General features: G+C 42.2%; 1 long non-coding RNA gene across 2 annotated transcripts; it reads right to left on the bottom strand.

Moving 5' to 3' along the window:
• LOC121576040 lies at positions 1 to 25,810 on the bottom strand. 2 transcript variants are annotated; one of them, XR_006002413.1, is made up of 4 exons: positions 25,648 to 25,810; positions 9,171 to 9,290; positions 8,491 to 8,700; positions 1 to 381 (listed from the first exon to the last, which is right to left on the bottom strand). It is a non-coding gene; the product is annotated as an uncharacterized LOC121576040 (long non-coding RNA). The 2 variants fall into 2 exon arrangements; XR_006002412.1 differs by having other exon boundaries at positions 8,650 to 8,700.
• Between the last annotated feature and the right edge of the window lie 1,302 nt (positions 25,811 to 27,112).

Raw genomic sequence — 27,112 nt, 5'->3', positions numbered from 1 at the left:
TTGAATTATATGGAGACACAAAGGGGAGAACTTGCTACATTAACAGTACATAACCAGTGCCAAGTAATAGAATGTAAACAACTGAATTGTACTGTATAGGATTAACCAACTTAACTCAGGTTAACATGTCATCATGGTACACACATCATTCAAAGGAAGACTGAGGACAAAGCACAACATGCATTCACCAAACATTTAACTGAGGAAAACGGATTTGTTTCATAGTAATTGTCTGATTGGGAACTACCATTGTCTATCAAATTACTGTCAAATTATTTTAAATTTGGCATTGGAAGTTTTATTGAGTACAGGCAGTAATACAGGAGTCAAATCACATAGGGAGTCTCATCAGATCAGATGTTATCAGCAAGCCAGAGCCATCTGTGGAAAGAGCACAAGTAGAACAAAAATATATGTTCAAACTAGGGTTTCATATTTTCCCGGTATTTTACCAAATATTCCATCAGAAAATAAATCACTTTTCTCCCAGGTAACCCAATATTTCCTACCAAAACCGGAAGTGTCATTCAAAAGCATTATAAAGCATATAAATGTCTGGATTTGATTACAGCTTTGATCAGCATCAAAAAATTCTAACCTGATACTACGTGAACCTGATGAGCCATATATATATTTGTTTTAATGAGCTCTACGTTAACAACATTTAATGAGCCCAAGACCCAAAAAAATATATATATTGTGCTGTTATCCAATAAATATATGGGCTACTGCACATTACGCACGACAGAAAAACAAAAAGCCCATAGATGTAGCTAGCTACATGCTCTCTTGGGTAAATAAATGGAACTAGCTGCAGCAGGCTAATCTTTTTGAGTGTGAACTGTATTACTGTACAGTACAGTGGCTTGCAAAAGTAGTCACCCCCCTTGGCATTTTCCTATTTTGTTGCCTTACAACCTGGAATTAAAATGGATTTTGGGGGGGTTGTATCATTTGATTTACACAACATGCCTACCACTTTGAAGATGCAATTTTTTGTTGTTGTGTGAAACAAAACAAAAACAGAAAACTCAACAATTACAGCTGCAAGTCTCTTGGGGTATGTCTCTATAAGCTTGGCACATCTAGCCACTGGGTTCCGCTGGTGTGCAGCAATCTTTAAGTCATACCACAGATTCTCAATTGGATTGCGGTCTGGGCTTTGACTAGGCCATTCCAAGACATTTAAAGATTTCCCCTTAAACCACTCGAGTGTTGCTTTAGCAGTACGCTTAGGGTCATTGTCCTGCTGGAAGGTGAACCTCCGTCCCAGTCTCAAATCTCTGGAAGACTGAAACAGGTTTCCCTCAAGAATTTCCCTGTATTTAGCGCCATCCATCATTCCTTCAATTCTGACCAGTTTCCCAGTCCCTGCCGATGAAAAACATCCCCCACAGCATGATACTGCCACCACCATGCTTCACTGTGGGGATGGTGTTCTCGGGGTGATGAGAGGTGTTGGGTTTGCGCCAGACATAGCGTTTTCCTTGATGGCCAAAAAGCTCAATTTTAGTCTCATCTGACCAGTGTACCTTCTTCCACATGTTTGGAGAGTCTCCCACATGCCTTTTGGCGAACACCAAACGTGTTTGCTTATTTTTTTCTTTAAGCAATGGCTTTTTTCTGGCCACTCTTCCATAAAGCCCAGCTCTGTGGAGTGTACGGCTTATAGTGGTCCTATGGACAGATACTCCAATCCCCGCTGTGGAGCTTTGCAGCTCCTTCAGGGTTATCTTTGGTCTCTTTGTTGCCTCTCTGATTAATGCCCTCCTTGCCTGGTCCGTGAGTTTTGGTGGGCGGCCCTCTCTTGAAAGGTTTGTTGTGGTGTTATATTCTTTCAATTTTTTTATAATGGATTTAATGGTGCTCCGTGGGATGTTCAAAGTTTCTGATATTTTTTTATAACCTGTACTTCTCCACAACTTTGTCCCTGACCTGTTTGGAGAGCTCCTTGGTCTTCATGGTGCTGCTTGCTTGGTGGTGCCCCTTGCTTTAGTGGTGTTGCAGACTCTGGGGCCTTTCAGAACCGGTGTATATATACTGAGATCATGTGACAGATCATGTGACACTTAAAGTCCACCTGTGTGTAATCTAACTAATTATGTGACTTCTGAAGGTAATTGGTTGCACCAGATATTATTTAGGGGCTTCATAGCAAAGGGGGTGAATAGATATGCACGCACCACTTTTCCGTTATTTATTTTGTTTAATTTTTTTAAAACAAGTACTTTTTTTCATTTCACTTCACCAATTTGGACTATTTTGTGTATGTCCATTACATGAAATCCAAATAAAAATCAATTTAAATGACAGGTTGTAATGCAACAAAATAGGAAAAACGCCAAGGGGGATGAATACTTTTGCAAGGCACTGTATTGTATTATACTGTATTATATGGACTGGAAATACGCACATTTTTTAAACCACAATAAACCCGAAGAGAACATGTGATTCTGGTGCAGCACATGTGCAGCACATGCGGCCTACAAAGTTACAAGTATAGGCTAGCGAATTTGATTGTAATTTTGAAATATGATAGGGTCTATTTGTATAGCAGGCTGACGCATATATACCTTTCATAATATTTCCCTTAATGTTATTAGCCTACCTCTTCCTTTCTCTATTGTTACTTCATTACGTATCGCTTTTAACAGTTAAATGAGTTTAAATAAATATGTTTTGTTGTCTTATCTTCATCATTCTAATTACATCCTTGAATAATATAGGACTAGAATTAGATGCAGAAGGCTTTCACTTCTCTTCACAAAGATTGAATGGTTATGGGTTTGAATAAATAAATGCTATAGCCTACAACCATCGCGATAGCCTACAGCCATCGCGCGTTCACTCTTCTTTAAAACTGCCCGTGAGTTATATTGGCTGCTGTATTTAACACTCAGCAAAAAAGAGCTTGCGTCCCTCTTGGAATAGTCTATTGGCATGAGAAATGCTACAAAAAAATAATGTCCAGCAACCTATTCTAGTCTAGCTTTTCCTGTATGGGGCTCCAAGAGCTAAGGAGCGTTTTTTAAGGAGAGACCAGCGGAGCACAGGTGCTTGCATTTTGCGCAAGAGGCTATAAGTTAGAAGCTTATTATGCATAACCCATCATTAATTAGCTAAATATAAGGATAATACTGTATTAATTTATTACCTGAAAGAGTTTTGGCAAGTCGGTTAGGACATCTACTTTGTGCATGACACAAGTAATTTTTCCAACAATTATTTACAGACAGATTATTTCACTTATAATTCACTGTATCACAATTCCAGTCGGTCAGAAGTTTACATACACTAAGTTGACTGTGCCTTTAAACAGCTTTAAAAACTCCAGAAAATGATGTCATGGCTTTAGAAGCTTCTGATAGGCTAATTGACATCATTTGAGTCAATTGGAGGTGTACATGTGGATGTATTTCAAGGCCTACCTTCAAACTCAGCTTGACATCATGGGAAAATCAAAATAAATAAGCCAAGACCTCAGAAAAAACATGGTAGACCTCCACAAGTCTGGTTCATCCTTAGGAGCAATTTCCAAACGCCTGAAGGTACCACGTTCATCTGTACAAACAATAGTACGCAAGTATAAACAACATGGGACTACACAGCCGTCATACTGCTCAGGAAGGAGACACGTTCTGTCTCCTAGAGATTAACGTACTTTGGTGCGAAAAGTGCAAATCAATCCCAGATTAACAGCAAAGGACCTTGTCAAGATGCTGGAGGAAACAGGTACAAAAGTATCTATATCCACAGTAAAACTAGTCCTATATTGACATAACCTGAAAGGCCGCTCAGCAAGGAAGAAGCCACTGCTCCAAAACCGCCATAAAAAAGACAGATTATGGTTTTCAACTGCACATGGGGACAAAGATCGTACCTTTTGGAGAAATGTCCTCTGGTCTGATTAAACAAAAATAGAACTGTTTGGCCATAATGACCATTGTTATGTTTGGAGGAAAAAGGGGGTACTTGCAAGCCGAAGAACACCATCCCAACTGTGAAGCACGGGGTGGCAGCATCATGCTGTGGGGGTGCTTTGCTGCAGGAGGGACTAGTGCACTTCACAAAATAGATGGCATCATGAGGAAGGAAAATTATGTGGATATATTGAAGCAACATCTCAAGACATCAGTCAGGAAGTTAAAGCTTGGCTGCAAATGGGTTTTCCAAATGGACAATGACCCCAAGCATACTTCCAAAGTTGTGGTAAAATGGCTTAAGGACAACAAAGTCAAGGTATTGGAGTGGCCATCACAAAGCCCTGACCTCAATCCTATAGAACATTTGTGGGCAGAACTGAAAAGGCGTGTGCGATCAAGGAGGCCTACAAACCTGACTCAGTTACACCAGCTCTGTCAGGAGGAATTGGCCAAAATTCACCCAACGTATTGTGGGAAGCTTGTGGAATGCTACCTGAAACGTTTGACCCAAGTTAAACAATTTAAAGGCAATGCTACCAAATACTAATTGAGTGTATGTAAACTTCTGACCAACTGGGAATGTGACTAAAGAAATAAAAAGCTAAAATATATAATTATCTCTACTATTATTCTGACATTTCACATTCTTAAAATAAAGTGGTAATGCTAACTGACCTAAGACAGGGAATTTTTACTAGGATTAAATGTCAGGAATTGTGAAAAACTGAGTTCAAATGTATTTTGCTAAGGTGTATGTAAACTTCCGACTTCAACTGTATATATAGGGGTATATATCAATCTAGAACAGGATGATCGATTTTGGATGCAATTTGAATGGAATTGATGGAGAGAGAGAGAAAGACTGCAAGAGAGTGCTTGCGTGTGCACTGATTTAAAGTGTCATGACTGTCCTGTGTGAGGATCCAAGGCCTCAGATCAGCTTGGCATTGGATGACAATAACCCTCTCTCATCCACAGAAGAGGGGAGGGGGGCACTGGGCCATTTTGACGTAAATTAGGCAGGAGAAGATTCTCTTCTACCCCTCCAGTATTGGTGATTGGAATGTGCCTTTGTCTCCAGAGACTTTTGCCGCCCAAAATGCTAACGTCCAAAAAGTAAACACTGTTTCGAACATCAGAATGTGGGGAATGATGAGAGATGGTCTATGGAAAACGAATGTCTATTTTGTGATGTCATTACAAATGGTATAACAGAAATACTGTAACTTGAAAAGTATACACACTTTATCTGTCAAGTCTTCATCCAATACGTTGTGTATATAATACAGTGAGGGAAAAAAGTATTTGATCCCCTGCTGATTTTGTAAGTTTGCCCACTGACAAAGAAATGATCAGTCTATAATTTTAATTGCATTTGAATGGTAGGTTTATTTGAACAGTGAGAGACAGAATAACAACAACAAAAATCCAGAAAAACGCATGTCAGAAATGTTATAAATTTATTTGCATTTTAAATGAGGGAAATAAGTATTTGGCCCCCTCTCAATCAGAAAGATTTCTGTCTCCCAGGTGTCTTTTATACAGGTAACGAGCTGAGATTATGAGCACACTCTTAAAGGGAGTGCTCCTAATCTCAGTTTGTTACCTGTATAAAAGACACCTGTCCACAGAAGCAATCAATCAATCAGATTCCAAACTCTCCACCATGGCCAAGACCAAAGAGCTCTCCAAAGATGTCAGGGACAAGATTGTAGACCTACACAAGGCTGGAATGGGCTACAAGACCATCGCCAAGCAGCTTGGTGAGAAGGTGACAACAGTTGGTGCGATTATTCGCAAATGGAAGAAACACAAAAGAACTGTCAATCTCCCTCGGCCTGGGGCTCCATGCAAGATCTCACCTCGTGGAGTTGCAATGATCATGAGAACGGTGAGGAATCAGCCCAGAACTACGCAGGAGGATCTTGTCAATGATCTCAAGGCAGCTGGGACCATAGTCACCAAGAAAACAATTGGTAACACACTACGCCGTGAAGGACTGAAATCCTGCAGCGCCCGCAAGGTCCCCCTGCTCAAGAAAGCACATATACAGGGCAGTCTGAAGTTTGCCAATGAACATCTGAATGATTCAAAGGAGAACTGGGTGAAAGTGTTGTGGTCAGATGAGACCAAAATGGAGCTCTTTGGCATCAACTCAACTCGCCGTGTTTGGAGGAGGAGGAATGCTGCTTATGACCCCAAGAACACCATCCCCACCGTCAAACATGGAGGTGGAAACATTATTCTTTGGGGGTGTTTTTCTGCTAAGGGGACAGGACAACTTCACGATGGACGGGGCCATGTACCGTCAAATCTTGGGTGAGAACCTCCTTCCCTCAGCCAGGGCATTGAAAACTGGTCGTGGATGGGTATTCCAGCATGACAATGACCCAAAACACAACAAAGGAGTGGCTCAAGAAGAAGCACATTACGGTCCTGGAGTGGCCTAGCCAGTCTCCAGACCTTAATCCCATAGAAAATCTGTGGAGGGAGCTGAACGTTCGAGTTGCCAAACGTCAGCCTCGAAACCTTAATGACTTGGAGAAGATCTGCAAAGAGGAGTGGGACAAAATCCCTCCTGAGATGTGTGCAAACCTGGTGGCCAACTACAAGAATCGTCTGACCTCTGTGATTGCCAAAAAGGGTTTTGCCACCAAGTACTAAGTCATGTTTTGCAGAGGGGTCAAATACTTATTTCCTTCATTAAAATGCAAATACATTTATAACTTTAATAATAATAATATATAATAATTTTTGACATGCGTTTTTCTGGATTTTTTTGTTGTTATTCTGTCTCTCACTGTTCAAATAAATCTACCATTAAAATTAGAGACTGATCATTTCTTTGTCAGCAGGCAAACGTACAAAATCAGCAGGGGATCAAATACTTTTTTCCCTCACTGTATGGAACATTATGAGGGTATTGTTGTTAAGATAGGCATGTGATTTTTGTTTTCTAATGAGTTTTTGATGATGCTTTGCACCTGTAAGTAACCACGCAACGAGTGAGCTCAGAGATCATCTCAACATGATGGAATGCCCCTTTTACCCAGAGTGCATAAAAGGCTAGGTTAAGAATTAACATTCAGACCAAAAAGACGTGAGGCGGTCACTACACGTCTGAAAACGGTTGGGACGTTGAACCTCAACACGAGGTGAAGAAGATGTTTGCCTCAATATGGAATGTTAGACATCGCTATGTGGGACTGAGCAGTGATGTACAATCTACGCCATTCGTCATTATTATTGAGCCCTAAGAATTCTTCCTAAAAAGGCTCTGCATGGTCAACAAAAAATCCACTACATTGTCGGTAGAGTTAGCCATTCTGGCGGAGAAAACTGCACACTGGTAGCTAACTACTGCTACTTGCTATTGAAATTAGCAAGGCAAATTGAAATAAATTGTTCTAAAAACAAGAAAACAACAAATTCTACCTCATCCGCTCCCTGTAATTTGAAGAAACTAATTTGAATTGAATAATATCCTAAAAATGTTCAACTATCCTTATCACCATCTCAGTCCCTCTCAACCCAACAATGTCACCAAATTGGTGCCCAAATTGATGACGTAGGTCTCGCAGCTGAGAGTCGAGTGTGGAGACGAATGGGTTTGGTTCAGTCAGTCGAGCTGATAATAAGCCCTTCCCAGCTAGCTAGTTTATACTGGCTAGCTGGCAACAACATCAGCATGGTCCTAGTTGCAGCATGGCGCTTCTAAAATAAAGTGATGTTTATTTCGAACAGCGAGGGAGAAATAACTTGTACTATTGATCACCATCTGGATGTGATGGTGTGAACGACCAGTACAACGGTGTTGTATCAAGGTGGTTGTCGACGTGAGTTGATTCCCAGTAGGGATGTATCATTCCTCATAAGATTCCACCTAAAACAATGACATGAGCTCTGTCCCAATTAATCTCAGCTCAACTCCTCACTTCCGCTCTACTCGCATCCTTCTCGAAACCCATTGGAGGTCTGAGGGGAGGAACCTTGGGTCCTTTCCTCCGATGGGTTTTTTGAAGGAGGCATGGAAAAAGGATGCGAGGAAAGATAAAATGGCATCCACAGTTTGCCTCAATATGGAATGGCAGACGTCACTATGTGGGACTGAGCAGTGGTGTACAATCCACGCCATTCGTCAGTATATTTGAGCCACAAGAAACCTTCCTAAAAGGCTCTGCATGGTCAATCCGATGTCTGCAGTGGCCGTACAGCATTTACTGTGATGTGGCTGACGCAGAAGTCAGAGCAGTCATACTTATTGCGCTTCGCGGAGCAGAGCTGTTGTGAAGGTAGTTGTCAAGGAAGTGAGTTTGTGTTCATACAGGACCTCCTGCCCCCACCTATCGTCAACCAATCATGTCAATGCGGAGCTATACGAAGCCCTCCGGATTGTTACAAAATAAGTGAGGCGCATGGCGACGTGGTACGGAGCTCAATTTGGCCTCCGCAAGGCTCTGAATCGCATTGCCGAAACAAGCATTAATTGGCTTTTAGACCTTTAGTTAAGAGACACATAAATGAAAATACAAGTACAGTATGTTTAAGGATATTTAAGCAGTCATACATGAGTGCAGTGCTTTAGGTCATTTAGCTCCCTGGGGCAGCAGAGCTGACACACTAAAGATGAAGTTGCGGCAGATGTCTGCGGAGGGAGTCTCGACTACGCTCTGGCTGTTCTCCGCTGGAACGTGTCCCAGGCGCTGTTGGTTGCCACACCACCTACCTCAGAACCAGTGAAGATCTCCGGGTTCCTACTGTGACTCATCAGCACAACCTATAGAGAGGACAGAAAGAATACGAATTAGTATGGAGTCTAATTAGATTTAGTATGGAGACGAAAGAGTCGAAGGACGTGGTCAAGTCGTCCTTCGGGTGGGACATTAAAACGGGTGTCCTGACTCTCTGTGGTCACTAAAGATCCCATGGCACTCATCGTAAGAGTAGGGGGTGTTAACCCCGGTGTCCTGGCTAAATTCCCAATCTGGCCCTCATACCATCATGGCCACCTAATCATACCCAGCTTCCAATTGGCTCATTTATCCCCCTCCTCTCCTCTCTAACTATTCCCCAGGTTGTTGCTGTAAATAAGAATGTGTTCTCAGTTACCGGGTAAAATAAAGAAATAAAAGAATCCCAACTTAAATCGTTGTAGCTCAACTGTCTACAGTATGCAAGTGCATGACTTACGCAAAAGTCTCAGTTGTGTATAGGTGTTTAACATTGTGTGTGTGGGGGGGAACTAACCGAGTTGATGAGTGTGTATGGGGACTGGACATCACTGAGTGTGGAGTAGAGCGGCAAGCTCAGATGAACAGTGTAGTCCATCCCTGTCTCGAAAACACTGGTCTGGGGAGCACCACATATCTGAGGAGATGAGAGAGAGGATGTCACAAAACAATGCACTAAATCACACACAATAAAAGTGTTAGCAAACAAAACACTGGCATGTAATACGGGGTGTATACAGACTGAGTAGACTCATACAAAAACATATATCCTACACTACACACACACACTCACTATCTCATGCTCAAGAAACATACACAGAGAGAGACTAAAGGCGTTCGCATGCTTCCCAGCCGAAAAAGTTCGGAAGTTCGTGCATATATTATGATTACATTTTGTGACGTTTTTCTTAGTTTTGGACTTGGTGAGGGTTTTTTCAGCTGTTCGGGCAAACAAAACTTTTCAGGAGGCAAGCCGAAGTTCCTTCGTCGGTGATTGGTCAACAGTAGGGATTCTTCAATAGTCTGTTGTCATTCAACGAGAGACGACTCGTTTTCATGGAAATTCTTTCATTGAGAAATACTGCACCAAACATCTTAGTTAGATTTAAACGACTAAGATCTCCTCTGCAAAAACGTCAAAATGAATGACAGATTTGAGTTCTCTTAGATTAATTTGGACTATTTTGAGGATGTGTATACTGACTATGGTGTCTCAAAATGGAGAAACAGTACTATTGCCGCTTTTTTCTCATTTTTCAAGCAAAGGTTTAAGGGAGTATCCGAGCACACTCATTCGGTCTGGCTAGCCAAGTTACCAGAGACGGTAATGTGAAGAACAACATGACCTGCACCAAAGTCAGATTAGGATATAGATTTAGCTAAAGTGTATTTTTGTTACTACTTTCACCAAGTTTAGTCTTGAAATCATTGTTTGTTTACTGTACTACCTTACTCACTCTGTTCAGCACATGGCCTGACATGTGAATCATTAAAGAGTTGGGTGGAGCTTACGCTTAAGAGGGTGTGAACAATGTTAAATGGGTGTAGACAAAGAAGAGCTCTCCAGTAGGTGTACCAAAACATTCAAGGGCCATTTTCTCAAGTGGGGTTACAAGTTTATCAACTTTCAAAGCAGAATTACTTTCCCGTTGTTCCTCAACTGCATTACTTTCAATTTTCTAGCTCTGAGTCTCTACTTTAATCCAATGTAAAAAACACAATTTCAAATTTTGCTATCGAGCCGCTCAGTCACAAATGTGGAATAAGTCAAGGGGTATGAACACTTTCTGAAGGCACAGTAAGTACATTTTGTATAAAGAACTGTACAAATGATACACATATACATACATACAATATATATATATATATATATATATATATATACATATATACAGTGGGGGAAAAAAAGTATTTAGTCAGCCACCAATTGTGCAAGTTCTCCCACTTAAAAAGATGAGAGAGGCCTGTAAAAATCACATTGTAGGATTTTTAATGAATTTATTTGCAAATTATGGTGGAAAATAAGTATTTGGTCACCTACAAACAAGCAAGATTTCTGGCTCTCACAGACCTGTAACTTCTTCTTTAAGAGGCTCCTCTGTCCTCCACTCGTTACCTGTATTAATGGCACCTGTTTGAACTTGTTATCAGTATAAAAGACACCTGTCCACAACCTCAAACAGTCACACTCCAAACTCCACTATGGCCAAGACCAAAGAGCTGTCAAAGGACACCAGAAACAAAATTGTAGACCTGCACCAGGCTGGGAAGACTGAATCTGCAATAGGTAAGCAGCTTGGTTTGAAGAAATCAACTGTGGGAGCAATTATTAGGAAATGGAAGACATACAAGACCACTGATAATCTCCCTCGATCTGGGGGCTCCACGCAAGATCTCACCCCGTGGGGTCAAAATGATCACAAGAACGGTGAGCAAAAGTCCCAGAACCACACGGGGGGACCTAGTGAATGACCTGCAGAGAGCTGGGACCAAAGTAACAAAGCCTACCATCAGTAACACACTACGCCGCCAGGGACTCAAATCCTGCAGTGCCAGACGTGTCCCCCTGCTTAAGCCAGTACATGTCCAGGCCCGTCTGAAGTTTGCTAGAGTGCATTTGGATGATCCAGAAGAGGATTGGGAGAATGTCATATGGTCAGATGAAACCAAAATATAACTTTTTGGTAAAAACTCAACTCGTCGTGTTTGAAGGACAAAGAATGCTGAGTTGCGTCCAAAGAACACATTTACATTACATTTTAGTCATTTAGCAGACACTCTTATCCAGAGCGACTTACAGGAGCAATTAGGGTTAAGTGCCTTGCTTAAGGGCACAGCGACAGATTTTTCACCTAGTCGGCTCGGGGATTAGAACCAGCGACCTTTCGGTTACTGGCACAACGCTCTTACCCACTAAGCTTCCTGCCGAACACCATACCTACTGTGAAGCATGGGGGTGAAAACATCATGCTTTGGGGCTGTTTTTCTGCAAAGGGACCAGGACGACTGATCCGTGTAAAGGAAAGAATGAATGGGGCCATGTATCGTGAGATTTTGAGTGAAAACCTCCTTCCATCAGCAAGGGCATTGAAGATGAAACGTGGCTGGGTCTTTCAGCATGACAATGATCCCAAACACACCGCCCGGGCAACGAAGGAGTGGCTTCGTAAGAAGCATTTCCAGGTCCTGGAGTGGCCTAGCCAGTCTCCAGATCTCAACCCCATAGAAAATCTTTGGAGGGAGTTGAAAGTCCGTGTTGCCCAGCGACAGCCCCAAAACATCACTTCTCTAGAGGAGATCTGCATGGAGGAATGGGCCAAAAAACCAGCAACAGTGTGTGAAAACCTTGTGAAGACTTACAGAAAACGTTTGACCTGTGTCATTGCCAACAAAGGGTATATAACAAAGTATTGAGAAACTTTTGTTATTGACCAAATACTTATTTTCCACCATAATTTGCAAATAAATTCATAAAAAAATCCTACAATGTGATTTTCTGGATTTTTTTCTTCTCATTTTGTCTGTCATAGTTGAAGTGTACCTATGATGAAAATTACAGGCCTCTCTCATCTTTTTAAGTGGGAGAACTTGCACAATTGGTGGCTGACTAAATACTTTTTTTCCCCACTGTATACAGTAGGGAGAACAAGTATTTGATACACTGCCGATTTTGCAGGTTTTCCTACTTACAAAGCATGTAGAGGTTTGTAATTGTTATCATAGGTACACTTCGACTGTGAGAGACGGAATCTAAAACAAAAATCCAGAAAATCAAATTGTATGATTTTTAAGTAATTAATTTGCATTTTAGTGTCTTTTATGCAGGTAACGAGTTCAAACAGGTGCAGTTAATACAGGTAATGAGTGGAGAACAGGAGGGCTTCTTAAAGAGAAACTAACAGGTCTGTGAGAGCCGGAATTCTTACTGGTTGGTAGGTGATCAAATACTTATGTCATGCAATTAAATGCATATTAATTACTTAAAAATCATACAATGTGATTTTCTGGATTTTTGTTTTAGATTCCGTCTCTCACAGTTGAAGTGTACCTATGATAAAAATTACAGACCTCTACATGCTTTGTAAGTAGGAAAACCTGCAAAATCGGCAGTGAATCAAATACTTGTTCTCCCCACTGTGTGTGTGTGTGTCATATATATATATACAGTGGGGGAAAAAAGTATTTAGTCAGCCACCAATTGTGCAAGTTCTCCCACTTAAAAAGATGAGAGAGGCCTGTAATTTTCATCATAGGTACACGTCAACTATGACAGAAAATTGAGAGAAAAAAATTCCAGAAAATCACATTGTAGGATTTTTAATGAATTTATTTGCAAGTAATGGTGGAAAATAAGTATTTGGTCACCTACAAACAAGCAAGATTTCTGGCTCTCACAGACCTGTAACTTCTTCTTTAAGAGGCTCCTCTGTCCTCCACTCGTTACCTGTATTAATGGCACCTGTTTGAACTTGTTATCAGTATAAAAGACACCTGTCCACAACCTCAAATAGTCACACTCCAAACTCCACTATGGCCAAGAAACAAAGAGCTGTCAAAGGACACCAGAAACAAAATTGTAGACCTGCACCAGGCTGGGAAGACTGAATCTGCAATAGGTAAGCAGCTTGGTTTGAAGAAATCAACTGTGGGAGCAATTATTAGGAAATGGAAGACATACAAGACCACTGATAATCTCCCTCGATCTGGGGCTCCACGCAAGATCTCACCCCGTGGGGTCAAAATGATCACAAGAACGGTGAGCAAAAATCCCAGAACCACACGGGGGACCTAGTGAATGACCTGCAGAGAGCTGGGACCAAAGTAACAAAGCCTACCATCAGTAACACACTACGCGCCAGGGACTCAAATCCTGCAGTGCCAGACGTGTCCCCCTGCTTAAGCCAGTACATGTCCAGGCCCGTCTGAAGTTTGCTAGAGTGCATTTGGATGATCCAGAAGAGGATTGGGAGAACGTCATATGGTCATATGAAACCAAAATAGAACTTTTTGGTAAAAACTCAACTCGTCGTGTTTGGAGGACAAAGAATGCTGAGTTGCATCCAAAGAACACCATACCTACTGTGAAGCATGGGGGTGGAAACATCATGCTTTGGGGCTGTTTTTCTGCAAAGGGACCAGGACGACTGATCCGTGTAAAGGAAAGAATGAATGGGGCCATGTATCGTGAGATTTTGAGTGAAAACCTCCTTCCATCAGCAAGGGCATTGAAGATGAAACGTGGCTGGGTCTTTCAGCATGACAATGATCCCAAACACACCGCCCGGGCAACGAAGGAGTGGCTTCGTAAGAAGCATTTGAAGGTCCTGGAGTGGCCTAGCCAGTCTCCAGATCTCAACCCCTTAGAAAATCTTTGGAGGGAGTTGAAAGTCCGTGTTGCCCAGCGACAGCCCCAAAACATCACTGCTCTAGAGGAGATCTGCATGGAGGAATGGGCCAAAATACCAGCAACAGTGTGTGAAAACCTTGTGAAGAGTTACAGAAAACGTTTGACCTGTGTCATTGCCAACAAAGGGTATATAACAAAGTATTGAGAAACTTTTGTTATTGACCAAATACTTATTTTCCACCATAATTTGCAAATAAATTCATAAAAAATCCTACAATGTGATTTTCTGGAGAAAAAAAATCTCATTTTGTCTGTCATAGTTGACGTGTACCTATGATGAAAATTACAGGCCTCTCTCATCTTTTTAAGTGGGAGAACTTGCACAATTGGTGGCTGACTAAATACTTTTTTTCCCCACTGTATATACACACAAATACACACATACACATACACACATATATATACATACAGTACCAGTCAAAGGTTTGGACACAGCTACTCATTCAAGGGTTCTTTTTTATTTTTTACTATTTTCTACATTGTAGAATAATAGTGAAGACATCAAAACTATGAAATAACACATATGGAATCATGTAGTTACCAAAAAAGTGTTAAACAAATCAAAATATATTTTATATTTGAGATTCTTCAAAGTAGCCACCCTTTGCCTTGATGACAGCTTTGCACACTCTTGGCATTCTATCAACCAGCTTCACCTGGAATGATTTTCCAACAGTCTTGAAGGAGATCCCACATATGCTGAGTACTTGTTGGCTGCTTTTCCTTCAATCTGCGGGCCAACTCATCCCAAACCATCTCAATTGGGTTGAAGTCGGGTGATTGTGGAGGCCAGGTCATCTGATGCAGCACTCCATCACTCTCCTTCTTGTTCAAATAGCCCTTGCACAGCCTGGAGGTGTGTTGGGTCATTGTCCTGTTGAAAAACAAATGATAGCCCCACTAAGCGCAAACCAGATGGGATGGCGTATCGCTGCAAAATGCTGTGGTAGCCATGCTGGTTAAGTGTGCCTTGAATTCTAAATAACTCACCGGAAGTGTCACCAGCAAAGCACCCCCACACAATCACACCTCCTCCTCCATGCTTCGCGGTGGGAAACACACATGCAGAGATCATCCATTCACCTACTCGGTGTCTCACAAAGACACAGCGGTTGGAACCAAAAATCTCACATTTGGACTCATCAGACCAAAGTACAGATTTCCACCAGTCTAATGTCCATTGCTCATGTTTCTTGGCCCAAGCAAGTCTCCACTTCTTACTGGTGTCCTTTAGTAGTGGTTTCTTTGCAGCAATTCGACCATGATGGCCTGATTCAAGCAGTCTCCTCTGAACAGTTTATGTTGAGATGTGTCTGTTACTTGAACTCTGTGGCCAAGCACACCTCCAACTCAAACATCAAGTTTGCAGACGACACAACAGTAGTAGGCTTGATTACCAACAATGACGAGACCGCCTACAGGGAGGAGGTGAGGGCTCTGGGAGTGTGGTGCCAGGTAAATAACCTCTCACTCAACGTCAACAAAACTAAGGAAATGATCGTGGACTTCAGGAAACAGCAGAGGGTACACCCCCCTATTCACATCGACGGGACCACAGTGGAGAAGGTGGAAAGCTTCAAGTTCCTTCGCATACACATCACTGACAAACTGAAATGGTCCACCCACACAGACAGTGTGGTGAAGAAGGCGCAACAGAGCCTCTTCAACCTCAGGAGGCTGAAGAAATTTGGCTTGGCACCTAAAACCCTCACAAACTTTTACAGATGCATAATGGAGAGCATCCTGTCGGGCTGTATCACCGGCTGGTACGGCAACTGCACCGCCCGCAACCGCAGGGCTCTCCAGAGGGTGGTGCGGTCTGCTGAACACATTACCAGGGGGCAAACTACCCGCCCTCCAAGACACCTACAGCACCCGATGTCACAGGAAGGCCAAAAAGATCATCAAGGACATCAACCACCCGAGCCACTGCCTGTTCACCCCGCTATCATCCAGAAGGCGAGGTCAGTACAGGTGAATCACAGCTGGGACCGAGAGAACTAAAAACAGCTTCTATCTCAAGGCCATCAGACTGTTAAATAGCCATCACTAGCACATTAGAGGCTGCTGCTGCCTATTGAAATCACTGGCCACTTTAAGAAATGGAACACTAGTCACTTTAATAATGTTTACATATCTTGCACTACTCATCTCATATATATATATACTGTATTCTATAATATTCTACTATGTCTTAGTCCATGCCGCTCTGTCATTGCTTGTCCATATATGTATATATTCTTAAATTCCATTCCTTACTAGATTTGTGTGTATATGTTGTGAAATTGTTCGATATTACTGTACTGTCGGAGCTAGAAGCACAAGCATTTCGCTACACCCACAACAACATCTGCTAAACACATGTACAGTTGAAGTCGGAAGTTTACATACACCTTAGCCAAATACATTTAAACTCTGTTTTTCACAATTCCTGACATTTAATTATAGTAAAAATTCCCTTTCTTAGGTCAGTTAGGATCACCACTTTATTTTAAGAATGTGAAATGTCAGAATAATATTAGAGAGAATTATTTATTTCAGTTTATATTTCTTTCATCACATTCCCAGTGGGTCAGAAGTTTATACACTCAATTAGTATTTGCTAGCATTGCCTTTAAATTGTTTAACTTGGGTCAAACGTTTCGGGTAGCCTTCCACAAGCTTCCCAAAATAAGTTGGGTGAATTTTGGACCATTCCTCCTGACAGAGCTGGTGTAACTGAATCATGTTTGTAGGCCTCCTTGCTCGCACAAACTTTTTCAGTTCTGCCAACACATTTTCTATAGGATTGAGGTCAGGGCTTTGTGATGGCCACTCCAATACCTTGACTTTGTTGTCCTTAAGCCATTTTGCCACAACTTTGGAAGTATGCTTGGGGTCATTGTCCATTTGAAAGACCCATTTGCGACCAAGCTTTAACTTCCTGACTGATGTCTTGAGATGTTGCTTCAATATATCCACATAATTTTCCTTCCTCATGATGCCATCTATTTTGTGAAGTGCACTAGTCCCTCCTGCAGCAAAGCACCCCCAGAGCATGATGCTGCCACCCCCGTGCTTCACGGTTGGGATGGTGTTTTTCGGCTTGCAAGCACCCCCTTTTTCCTCCAAACATAACGATGGTCATTATGGCCAAACAGTTCTATTTTTGTTTCATCAGACCAGAGTACATTTCTCCAAAAAGTACGATCTTTGTCCCCATGTGCAGTTGCAAACCGTAGTCTGGCTTTTTTATGGCGGTTTTGGAGCAGTGGCTTCTTCCTTGCTGAGCGGTCTTTCAGGTTATGTCGATATAGACGAGCTAAACCACTTCTATGCTCGCTTCGAGGCAAGCAACACTGAAGCATGCATGAGAGCACCAGCTGTTCCGGATGACTATGTGATCACGCTCTCCGTAGCCGATGTGAGTAAGACTTTTAAGCAGGTCAACATTCACAAGGCCGCAGGGCCAGACGGATTACCAGGACGTGTACTCCGAGCATGTGCTGACCAACTGGCAAGTGTCTTCACTGACATTTTCAACATGTCCCTGACTGAGTCTGTAATACCAACATGTTTCAAGCAGACCACCACAGTCCCCGTGCCCAAGGCCTCTAAGATAACCTGCCTAAATGACTACCGACCCGTAGCACTGACGTCTGTAGCCATGAAGTGCTTTGAAAGGCTGGTCATGGCTCACATCAACAGCATTATCCCAGAAACCCTAGACCCACTCCAATTTGCATACCGCCCCAACAGATCCACAGATGATGCAATCTCTATTGCACTCCACACTGCCCTTTCCCACCTGGACAAGAGGAACACCTACGTGAGAATGCTATTCATTGACTACAGCTCAGCATTCAACACCATAGTGCCCTCAAAGCTCATCACTAAGCTAAGGATCCTGGGACTAAACACCTCCCTCTGCAACTGGATCCTGGACTTCCTGACGGGCCGCCCCAGGTGGTAAGGGTAGGTAACAACACATCTGCCACACTGATCCTCAACACGGGGGCCCCTCAGGGGTGCGTGCTCAGTCCCCTCCTGTACTCTCTGTTCACCCATGACTGCATGGCCAGGCACGACTCCAACACCATCATTAAGTTTGCCGACGACACAACAGTGGTAGGCCTGATCACCGACAACGATGAGACAGCCTATAGGGAGGAGGTCAGAGACCTGGCCGTGTGGTGCCAGGACAACAACCTCTCCCTCAACGTGACCAAGACAAAGGAGATGATTGTGGACTACAGGAAAAAAAAGAGGACTGAGCACGCCCCCATTCTCATCGACGGGCTGTAGTGGAACAGGTTGAGAGCTTCAAGTTCCTTGGTGTCCACATCACATGGTCCAAACACACCAAGACAGTCGTGAAGAGGGCACAACAAAGCCTATTCCCCCTCAGGAGACTGAAAAGATTTGGCATGGGTCCTCAGATCCTCAAAGAATTCTACAGCTGCACCATCGAGAGCATCCTGACTGGTTGCATCACCGCCTGGTATGGCAACTGCTTGGCCTCCGACCGCAAGGCACTACAGAGGGTAGTGCGTACGGCCCAGTACATCACTGGGGCCAAGTTTCCTGCCATCCAGGACCTCTATACCAGGCGGTGTCAGAGGAAGGCCCTCAAAATTATCAAAGACTCCAGCCACCCTAGTCATAGACTGTTCTCTCTGCTACCGCACGGCAAGCAGTACCGGAGTGCCAAGTCTAGGTCCAAAAGACTTCTCAACAGCTTCTACCCCCAAGCCATAAGACTCCTGAACAGCTAATTTTACATTTACATTTACGTCATTTAGCAGACGCTCTTATCCAGAGCGACTTACAGTTAGTGCATACATTATTATTTTTGATTTTCATACCCCATGGGAATCGAACCCACAACCCTGGCGTTGCAAACGCCATGCTCTACCAACTGAGCTACCTCCCTGCCGGCCATTCCCTCCCCTACCCTGGACGACGCTGGGCCAATTGTGCGCCGCCCCATTGGTCTCCCGGTTGCGGCCGGCTACAGCAGAGCCTGGATTCGAACCAGGATCTCTAGTGGCACAGCTAGCACTGCGATGCAGTGCCTTAGACCACTGCGCCACTCGGGAGTAATCATGGCTACCCGGACTATTTGCACTGCCCCCCCACCCCATCCTTTTTACGCTGCTGCTACTCTGTTAATTATTTATGCATAGTCACTTTAACTCTACCCACATGTACATATTACCTCAACTACCTCAACTAGCCGGTGCCCCCGCACATTGACTCTGAAACGGTACCCCCCTGTATATATAGCCTCCGCACATTGACTCTGCAACGGTACCCCCCCTGTATATATAGCCTCCCTACTGTTATTTTATTTTACTTCTGCTCTTTTTTTTCTCAACACTTTTTTTGTTGTTGTTTTATTTTTACTTTTGTTGTTAAAAATAAATGCACTGTTGGTTAAGGGCTGTAAGTAAGCATTTCACTGTAATGTCTGCACCTGTTGTATTCGGCGCATGTGACCAATACAATTTGATTTGATTTGATTTGATTTTGATATAGGACTCGTTTTACTGTGGATATTGATACTTTTGTACCTGTTTCCTCCAGCATCTTCACAAGGTCCTTTGCTGTTGTTCTGGGATTGATTTGCACTTTTCGCACCAAAGTACGTTCATCTCTGTGGTCTTGGCTGATTTCTTTTGATTTTCCCATGATGTCAAGCAAAGAGGCACTGAGTTTGAAGGTAGGCCTTGAAATACATCCACAGGTACACCGCCAATTGACTCAGATGATTTCACATTAGCCTATCAGAAGCTTCTAAAGCCATTACATCATTTTTTTGAATTTTCCAAGCTGTTAAAAGGCACAGTCAACTTAGTGTATGTAAACTTCTGACGCACTGGAATTGTGATACAGTGAATTATAAGTGAAATAATCTGTCTGTAAACAAGTGTTGGAAAAATTACTTATGTCATGCACAAAGTAGATGTCCTAACCGACTTGCCAAAACTATAGTTTGTTAACAAGAAATGTGTGGAGTGGTGGAAAAACAAGTTTTAATGACTCCAACCTAAGTGTATGTAAACTTCTGACTTCAACTGTATATGACAAATAAAATGTGATTTGATTTGAAGCGTTTATTTGGGCTGCAATTTCTGAGGCTGGTAACTCTAATGAACTTATCCTCTGCAGCAGAGGTAACTCTGGGTCTTCCTTTCCTGTGGCGGTCCTCATGAGAGCCAGTTTCATCATAACGCTTGATGGTGTTGGCGACTGCACTTGAAGAAACTTTCTTGAAATTTTCCGGACTGACCTTCATGTCTTAAAGTAATGATGGACTGTTGTTTCTCTTTGTGCTGTTCTTGCCATAATATGGACTTGGTATTTTACCGAATAGGGCTATCTTCTGTACACCACCCCTACCTTATCACAACACAACTGATTGGCTGAAACCCATTAAGGAGGAAAGAAATTCCACAAATGAACTATTAACAAGGCACACCTGTTAATTGAAATGGATTCCAGGTGACTACCTCATGAAGCTGGTTGAGAAAATGCCAAGAGTTTGCAAAGCTGTCATCAAGGCAAAGGGTGGCTACTTTGAAGAATCTCAAATATAAAATATATTTTGATTTGTGTAACACTTTTTTGGTTACTACATGATTCCATATGTGTTATTTCATCGATTTGATGTCTTCACTATTGTTCTACAATGTAGAAAATAGTAAAAATAAAGAAGAACCCTTGAATGAGGAGGTGTATCCAAACTTTTGACTGGTACTATATACACTGCTCAAAAAAATAAAGTGAACACTTAAACAACACAATGTAACTCCAAGTCAATCACACTTCTGTGAAATCATACTGTCCACTTAGGAAGCAACACTGATTGACAATACATTTCACATGCTGTTGTGCAAATGGAATAGACAACAGGTGGAAATTATAGGCAATTAGCAAGACACCCCCAATAAAGGAGTGGTTCTGCAGGTGGTGACCACAGACTACTTCTCAGTTCCTATGCTTCCTGGCTGATGTTTTGGTCACTTTTGAATGCTGGCGGTGCTTTCACTCTAGTGGTAGCATGAGACGGAGTCTACAACCCACACGAGTGGCTCAGGTAGTGCAGCTCATCCAGGATGGCACATCAATGCGAGCTGTGGCAAGAAGGTTTGCTGTGTCTGTCAGCATAGTGTCCAGAGCATGGAGGCGCTACCAGGAGACAGGCCAGTACATCAGGAGACGTGGAGGAGGCCGTAGGAGGGCAACAACCCAGCAGCAGGACCGCTACCTCCGCCTTTGTGCAAGGAGGAGCAGGAGGAGCACTGCCAGAGCCCTGCAAAATGACCTCCAGCAGGCAACAAATGTGCATGTGTCTGCTCAAACGGTCAGAAACAGACTCCATGAGGGTGGTATGAGGGCCCAAAGTCCACAGGTGGGGGTTGTGCTTACAGCCCAACACCGTGCAGGACGTTTGGCATTTGCCAGAGAACACCAAGATTGGCAAATTCGCCACTGGCGCCCTGTGCTCTTCACAGATGAAAGCAGGTTCACACTGAGCACATGACAGACGTGACAGAGTTTTTTTCACTTTAATTTTGAGGGTGACTCCAAATCCAGACCTCCATGGGTTGATAAATTTGATTTCCATTGATAATTTTTGTGTGATTTTGTTGTCAGCACATTCAACTATGTAAAGAAAAAAGTATTTAATGAGATTATTTCATTCATTTAGATCTAGGATCTGTTATTTTAGTGTTCCCTTTATTTTTTTGAACAGTGTATATATATATAACAAATATTCAATACAGTAATGCGAGTTCTGTATGAAAAACATTTACAGGTTACATTTTATTCATTTAGCAGATGCTCTTATCCAGAGTGACAGTTAGTCCATTCATCTTAAGATAGCTAGGTGAGACGACCACATATCAGAGTCAAATATACAGGATCCAAACATTCCATTCCAGCTAAACAATGGGATATATATTTTAATTCACATCTAAAATATATGAATCATTTCTGATGAAAAAACACAAATGTGAAAAATTGGTGGATATAGCATTCTGGATATGAAAAGTGGATATTTTATTCTGGAAAATGAGAAACCGGAAGTCCTGCTGCTTGCGCAGTCAGCATTTTACAGCTGTGAGTGTTTTGAATTATTTCAGAACACCAATGTGGAGTGTACCAACTGAGATTTAAATAATTTACACAAACAGATTTAGAAAAAAGAAAGTACCAGAATTCAAAGACAACCGCAATACACTAACATTGGAGAAAGAAAATCCCAATTCTTAACAGAAACCATTAGTCAAATTGACCTCAGAATTGGTATATAAACTCAATACATTAAATAATGACTTTAAAGATGGCCTCCCGCCTCTATTGACTTTAATTTTGTGCAGGCACAAGGTCGAAAGGCAGGCATTACGTTGCAAAAGTGGGCATGTCCGTAAACTGGCTTATACTAGTTCCGTCAACAACACACACACACACACACACACACACACCCCACCGGTAGAACAATAGGCTACACAGACGTCTATGACAGCGATAGCGTTTTTTTGTCCGACTACATCCCGACGGAGATTTGCTTCCTTTGGAAGATCAGGAGAGAGAATTCCAACAGATCCAACCATACAGTGCCTTCAGAAAGTATTCATACCCGTTGACTTATTCCACATTTTGTTGTGTTACAGCCTGAAGTCAAAATGGATTAAATAATAATAAAATCTCGCCCATCTCCACACAATACCCCATATTGACAGTGAGAACATGTTTTTAGAAAATTGTGCACATTGATTGAAAATGAAATACAGAAATATCTAATTTACCTTAGGTATTAACACCCCTGAGGCAATACATGTTAGAATCACGTTTGGCAGCGATTACAGCTGTGGATTGTTCTGGGTAAGTCTCTAAGAGCTTTGCACACATGGATTGTACAGTATTTGCACATGATTCTTTTAAAAAATCTTCATTTCTGTCAAGTTGGTTGTTGATCATTGCTACACAGCCATTTTCAAGTCTTGCCATAGATTTTCAAGCAGATTTAAGTCAAAACTGTAACTAGGCCACTCAGGAACATTCAATGTCGTCTTGGTAAGCAACAAGTGTATATTTGGCCTTGTGTTTTAGGTTGTTGTCCTGCTGAAAGGTGAATTTGTCTTCCAGTGTCTGTTGGAAAGCAGACTGAACTGGTTTTCCTCTAGGATTTTGCCTGTGTTTAGCTCTATTCTGTTTATTTTCATCCTAAAAAAAAACTCCCTACTCCTTGCCGATGACAAGCATACCCATAACATGAGGCAGCCACCACCATGCTTGAAAATATGAAGAGTGGTACTCAGTGATGTGTTGTATTGGATTTGCCCAAAACATAAGGCTTTGTATTCAGGACATAAAGTTAATTTTTTTGCCACATTTTTTTGCAGTTTTACTTTAGTGCCTTATTGCAAACAGGATGTATATTTTGGAATATTTGTATTCCGTACAGGCTTCCTTCTTTTCACTCTGTCATTTAGGTTAGTATTGAGGAGTAACTACAATGTTGTTGATCCATCCTCAGTTTTTTCCTATCACAGCCATTAAATTCTGTAACTCTTTTAAAGTCACCATTGGCCTCATGGTGAAGTCCCTGAACGGTTTCCTTCCTCTCCGGCAACTAAGTTAGGAAGGACACCTGTATCTTTGTAGTGACTGGTTGTATTGATACACCATCCAAAGTGTAATTAATAACTTCACCATGCTCAAAGGGATATTCAATGTCTGCTTTGTTTTAAATGTACCCATCTACCAATAGTTGCCCTTCTTTGCGAGGCAATGGAAAACCGCTCTGGTCTTTGAGGTTGAATCTGTATTTGAAATTCACTGCTCAACTGAGGGACCTTACAGATAATTGTATGTGTGGGGTACAGAGATAAGGTAGTCATTTAAAAATCATGTTAAACACTATTATTGCACAACAAGTGAGTCCATGCAACTTATGTGACTGGTTAAGCAAATGATTACTCCTGAACTTATTTAGGCTTTCCATAACAATGGGGTTGAATACTTATTGACACAAGACATTTCCGATGTTCATTTGTATTTAATTTGTAAATATTTCTAAAAACATTAATCCACTTTGACATTATGGGGTATTGTGTGTAGGACAGTGACACAAAATCTCAATTTAATCAAAAAATGTTTTGTAATACAACATGGAAAAAGTCAAGAGGTGTGAATATTTTCTGAAGGCACTGTATATGTTAGAGCCGTTGGCTTCTAGCGACGAAGAAGATGTGAATTCGGAAAACGAAGTTCAACCACCCCTGCCCCGCGACGTGTCTGAATGGTATGTAACTTTATGTATCCTAGCTAAAGTTGTTATAGCTAGCTAACGTTACCTTGTTAAATGTATCTCTAGCAGGCATGACACTGAAAGTTCTGACAAAGCCTGTATATACATTTACATTTACATTTACGTCATTTAGCAGACGCTCTTATCCAGAGCGACTCACTTAAAAGTTAGCTGGAAACATTATAAACCGGAACCTTCCCAATTAGTTTATTCACTGGTTCTGAGCATACCTACTACTTGCCTGGCTACCCAGACTCTTAGCTCCAGCCAAACGCTACGCCACGCCCACAGACGTTAGTTTCTTCTCAGCAATGAGTCTGGATCTGAGTACCTCCCCGACCCTTCACCCAGGGTCGGCGTTATAGGTGAGCCTTGGGGGGCCTGCCCTACCATACCTCCTTGCCCATCCAAATAAAATATTGAAATATTTAATAATTTATTTGATCGAGACCCGTGCCAACAAAAAGACGCATCAATTTCAGTTAAAGCATCCGAGCGAGCGAAACAGCGCCCCTCTGTCTCAGTATGTGTAGACCATGTATCTGATGCTGTCTGGACCAAAAGAGTATGGCATGTCATACTATTTCTAGCCAGACAGCATCAGATACATGGGCTACACATAGAGGGCCGCTGTTTCGCTTGCTCGGATGCTTTGTCCGGTGATATATTCTGCGAAATTCTGTCCAATATAAACCCAATGCGTTTCTATGGGAATAATATGCAGACCTAAGCTTGTCGCCTGCCTTCCCTCCTTTGGGACAAAGACTCCCATTGTTAGGGCGGAGACATGAGCATCTCGTCATTATATACAGATCTCTGGTTTCAGCCTCTTGCGAATTGGAAAGGAAAGTTGGTGGGTGCACAGTGCTGTTAGAATGCTGCATTGCCCTAAAGTAAATTGATGTTTCGCCAAAAGTAGATCATTACTCCTGCCTAAAAATAATAATTCAAAATACTCCACCAGGGAGCATGACTTAGCCACAGAGGATCATTAGCTTATTATTTTTATTTTTTTGCTGTGGATTGTTTCAAATCACCAGTGTGTTTGGGAAGCCCGCTATTTGGTTAGTGTGCGTGGCAATAGGTCTTGCTGATTGAGTTGCGGCTGTGACTGAAAAGCGTCTCAAATGTGTGTGAAGATAAAGAGTCGTGAGTATAATTTAAAATGTTGCATCAAGAAGAAGGGGAGGGGGGTGTGGCGAAGATATGGTGTCTCTCTCCACAAAGCATGCATATATAGGAAAGTGCCCATTTGGCAATGTCTGATTTCTGATTCTCTTAACTCACCACGTACACCACTCATTTTTTCTTCGCCTCACACAAGTCAACGAAGTCTGTTTTTTAACATCCATTGCGAATGATAGTTCCTCAGTATTTGAAAAATCTTTCCAACACTCCCGGCCTCGATAATCACCAAGATGTGTGAAAGAACAAAATTTCATGACCTCCATAAATCCAGTGGAAACTTCATAAAAAAAACAGCTTTCTGTCCCGAGCTCACTGGCGCATGAAACTCTGAGGGCCTGGAATAGGCTAGTTGATACTATGTTGCAAGTTCGCTAGCAACAGCTCAAGTCAAGACAGATAGAAAGGGAGGCAGACAGGCGGAGTAGATAGATGAATGTGATTGCATTTTCATCAGGATATTTTCTACTGTTTGTATTTGTCGGCTTTAGGCCTATGTATTTTACTTAGTAGACGGTGGAAGTTATAGGCCTACTGCTGCATCTCTGAGTTCTATGTTTTCATTTCTTTAGCCGCTAATGGATCACAATGTGTCCATATGGCACCTCCTTACCTTCGGGCTCTGATCAGACCCTACACCCAAACGAGGGCACTACGTTCATCCACCTCTGGCCTGCTAGCTCCCCTACCTCTACGGAAGCACAGTTCCCGCTCAGCCCAGTCAAAGCTATTTGCTGCTCTGGCACCCCAATGGTGGAACAAGCTCCCCCACGACGCCAGGACAGCGGAGTCACTGACCACCTTCCGGAGACACTTGAAACCCTACCTCTTTAAGGAATACCTGGAATAGTATAAAGTCATCCTTCTACCCCCCCACCATTAAAAAAAAAAAAAGAAGAAAAAAAAAAGTGGTTGTCCCACTGGCTATCATAAGTTGAATGCACCAGTTTGTAAGTCGCTCTGGATAAGAGCGTCTGCTAAATGATGTAAATGTAAATATGGCAGAGTCTAGTGCTCTCGGCACAGTTGCATTTTAACTTCTAGAATTCTATCATTTTACTTCAGATTTTGAGAAATTACAACTTTATTATTTAAATGAAACTGTTCCAAGAAAATGTGCATATAAAAACTGGCACGCAGATCAATCTTCTCTGTGTAACAGTTGGGATAATGGTACAATGGTACAACGTATTTCTCATTGAGGTACGTTTTCCGAGCCATATCTCGTGCGGGCTCCGTGGTGCCTTAATGCTGTCCGACCCTAGTGCAGCTGTAGGCAAGTGGGTCGGATCTGCTGTCTATAAACCCATGAGCATACAGGACAGGAACTGAATAACTGCAGAAGACAGTCTTCATAGACAATGTACTTAGTAGCCAAGAGGTCGGGGATGACCTGAAACAAAAGCAAATACCTACATAAACATAAAGCCAAAGAATTGTATAACTAACCATTGCTCTATCTGTGATAAAGCCGAGATAGTAGGTGCAGGTCTAATACACATCATGTGTGTTGGTGCTGTCATCTTCAGGACAGGAATACCGGCTTACTTAACGGAGGAATAAACAC

Source organism: Coregonus clupeaformis, chromosome 10 (genome assembly GCF_020615455.1).
Source record: "Coregonus clupeaformis isolate EN_2021a chromosome 10, ASM2061545v1, whole genome shotgun sequence".
Lineage (NCBI taxonomy): Eukaryota > Metazoa > Chordata > Actinopteri > Salmoniformes > Salmonidae > Coregonus > Coregonus clupeaformis.
Note: the sequence above shows the minus strand (reverse complement) of the source record. Positions and strands in the feature narration are given on the sequence as shown.